This window comes from Macrotis lagotis, chromosome 6 (genome assembly GCF_037893015.1).
Source record: "Macrotis lagotis isolate mMagLag1 chromosome 6, bilby.v1.9.chrom.fasta, whole genome shotgun sequence".
Classification (NCBI taxonomy): domain Eukaryota; kingdom Metazoa; phylum Chordata; class Mammalia; order Peramelemorphia; family Peramelidae; genus Macrotis; species Macrotis lagotis.
The window spans coordinates 99939468-99942688 of record NC_133663.1 but is presented as its reverse complement, the minus strand read 5'-3'; the positions used below and the strand labels follow the sequence as shown (position 1 = coordinate 99942688).

The window sequence follows — 3221 nt, the reverse complement described above, 5'->3', positions numbered from 1 at the left end:
CGGATTCTACCTGACAAAATAAAGCTAGGAACTTTATAAATACAATTACAAATTTTCACACAAATTACTTCACATCTACACAACTGGAAAAATATCAATTGCTCATGAGTAAGCTGAGGTAATAAAATAAAAATGATCATTCTATCTAAATTAATTTACTTATTTAATGTTATAACAATAAAACTAACTAAATATTTATAGAGCTAAGGGAAAAATTATCTGGAATATAAAAATGAAGAATTTTGAGGGAATTATTAAAAAAAATGCAAGGAAAGTAGCCTTGCTGTATACTAGATCTAAAATGCTGTGATAAAGAAGCAGTTATGGTTGCCTGGCTAGCTCAGTCAGTAGAGCATGAGACTCTTAATCTTGGGGTCATGGGTTTGAGCCCCACGTTGGGTACAATTGTGTTTAGGGGTAACTAGGTTCAGTGGACAGAGCACCAGCCCTGGAATCAGGAGGACCTTAGTTCAAATCCAGCCTCAGACACTTAATAATTTCCTAGCTGTGTGACCTTGGGCAAGTCAACAGTTATCAACTATTGAGTATGGGTAAGAAATTAGAGTTCTTGATTAGTGGGAAATAAAAGGTTCAAAGACATAGTATGAAATACCTATAACAATCTATGTTTGATAAATCAAAAGACTAAAGTTTCTGGGATAAGAACTCACTACTTGACAAAAGCTACTGGAAAAACTGGATAAGCATATGGCAGAAATTAGATATAGACCAGGATAGGATAATGGTATTTTTCCTTTCTTCTAAAGACTATGACAACAGAGAGGTGATAACAAGACAAGCTCATGAAGTAGATTTAGGTGAGAGCGAGGCTATGCTAAATTGTAGCCTCACTTTTGTCTCCAGAGACATCTGGGTCCAGTGATCCAATATGAATCATAATGAATGGAGATGACCATGGATGCAAGGAAATCAGGTTTAAGTGACTTGCCCAAGGTCACACAGCTAGTAAGTAGCAAATGTCTGAGACTGGATTTGATCGCCTGTCCTCCTGACTCCAAGGTCAGTACTCTATCCACTGTACAATTTAGCTGCCAATAAGGTTGAAATGGATACATGATTTATATATAATGGGTGATACCATAAGCCAATTAAAAGAACAAAGAATCATTTACCTAGTGTATCTATGGAGAAAAGAACTTCTGACCAGAGAAGAGATAAGAGAACATTATGAAATGCCAAATGGATACTTTCATTTAAATTGCAAAGTTTTTGCATAAATCAAACCAATGAAACCAAGAAAAGAAGGAAAGCAGAAAACTGAAAAATAAATTTTGCAGTATGTTTTCATAAAAGCCTCATTTCTAAAATAGAAAACTGAATTGAATTTTTCAGAATACAAATCCCTTCTCATTTTATAAATGGTCAAAAGATGTGAACAATTTTCAGCTAAAGAAATTAAAGTTATATCCAAAAATCCTCTTTCACTCTTAATTAAAGAAAGGAAAATTAAAACAAATATGAATTGTCCATTAACATGTATATGATTGGTTTATATGACAAAAAAAGGAAAATGAAAATTTTTGGAGTGAATGTAAGAAAACCTGTACATTATTGGACTTTTGGAGGAGGTGGGAACTGAACCAATGATTCTAGGGAGAATTTAGGACTATGCCCAAAAGGCTATCAAACTATACATTCCTTTTCATCCAGAAATGACTACTAGGTCTCAAAGAGATCATAAAAAAGGAGAAAAGGGGGCAGCCAGGAGGTGCAGTGAATAGAGCACCAGCCGTGGAGTCAGGAGGACCTGATTACAAATTTGACTTCAGACACTGAATACCTAACTGTGTGGTCTTGGGCAAGTCACTTAACCCCATTGCCTTGCAAAAAAACCTTAAAAAAGAGAAAAGATTCTTTTTTGTAAAGGCAGAGAATTGGAAATTGAAGGACTGCCTATCATTTGGAAAAGGTCTGAACAAATTGTGGTATTAAATGTGAGGGAGTACTACTGTTTTGTAGAAATCATTAGAGGCCTGACCAGAAAAGCCTGGGAAGAATTCATGAACTGATGCTGAGTGAAGTGAGGAGAACCAGAAAAGCAATGTACCCATTAAAAACATTTTGTGATGATCAACTATGATAGACTTAAGTCCTCTTAGCAGTTCAATGGTCAAGGGCAATTCTAAAAGTCTTGTGATGGAATATGCTATCCACATATAGAGAAAAGAACAGGAGACTGGATGCAGACCAAACCCATTATTTTCACTTTTTAAAATATAATGCCTTTTTTCTTCCTCATATAATTGTTTTTTTTAATTCTGATGCTTCTTTCACAATATGGCAAATATGGAAAACTATTATGCAATAGTATATGTAATATTAGAACCAGTCAGAAGGTACAGTCTATAGAGCACTGGCCTTGGAACCAGGAGGATGGGAGTTTGAATAGTCTTAGACACTTGACATTTATTAACTGTGTGACCCTGAGCTAGTCACATAACCCAGATTGCCTCACATCCAGGGACATCTCCAGTTGTCCTGATTCCTATCTGGCCACTGGAACCAGATGACTCTGGAGGGACAAGTGAGACTGGTGTATTAGCACAGCCCCTCCACTCAAATTCAATTTACCTGCATATCATCCTCAATATGGGAATATGTTAAACATTATTGTATGTGTATAACCTATATCAGATTATTCACAGTTTGCAGGAGGAGGGAAGAAAAGGTAAGTGAAAAATGTTTACAAAAAAATGAATGGTGAAAATTATATGTACAAATAATTTGAAAAATAAATAAAATTTTTTTTAAAAAAAGGATTTATCTAAATGGCATGTGGCTTCACTTTCCAGAATGGGACTAATAAATTAAAAATCAGAGAAAACATTTCATTTCAATATACCTGAATTCTTAACAATGAATTTTATAAAATCTTTCATTTTTATTATAAAAAGTGAATATCACAAGCCTGATGACAGAATAATTAGGTACATTCAGAAACTATTAAATGAGCAGATGGAACAAATACTATAGGTATCAAAGATTTAGTAAAAATTTGAGATTCCAGTAAATCACCTCAGGTATCTGTGGTTTACATCAGTCTATTTAATACAATTAACAATGACTTTGATAAGGATGCAATTATATGAAAAAAGATTTGTTGCCAGATATCACATGCTCATGCTTGCCTGGCACTGATGGTGCCCCAAGGTAACTCACTCATTTGGAAAGAAAGGAAACCAGTTCAAAGACCAAAATAT

At 34.5% G+C, this 3221-nt stretch overlaps 1 non-coding gene across 1 annotated transcript; it reads left to right on the top strand.

Annotated features, from left to right (window-relative positions):
- Positions 1 to 329: 329 nt before the first annotated feature.
- On the top strand, positions 330 to 402 carry TRNAK-CUU (transfer RNA lysine (anticodon CUU)). The gene has a single exon. It is a non-coding gene; the product is annotated as a tRNA-Lys (tRNA).
- The last annotated feature ends 2819 nt before the right edge of the window (positions 403 to 3221 follow it).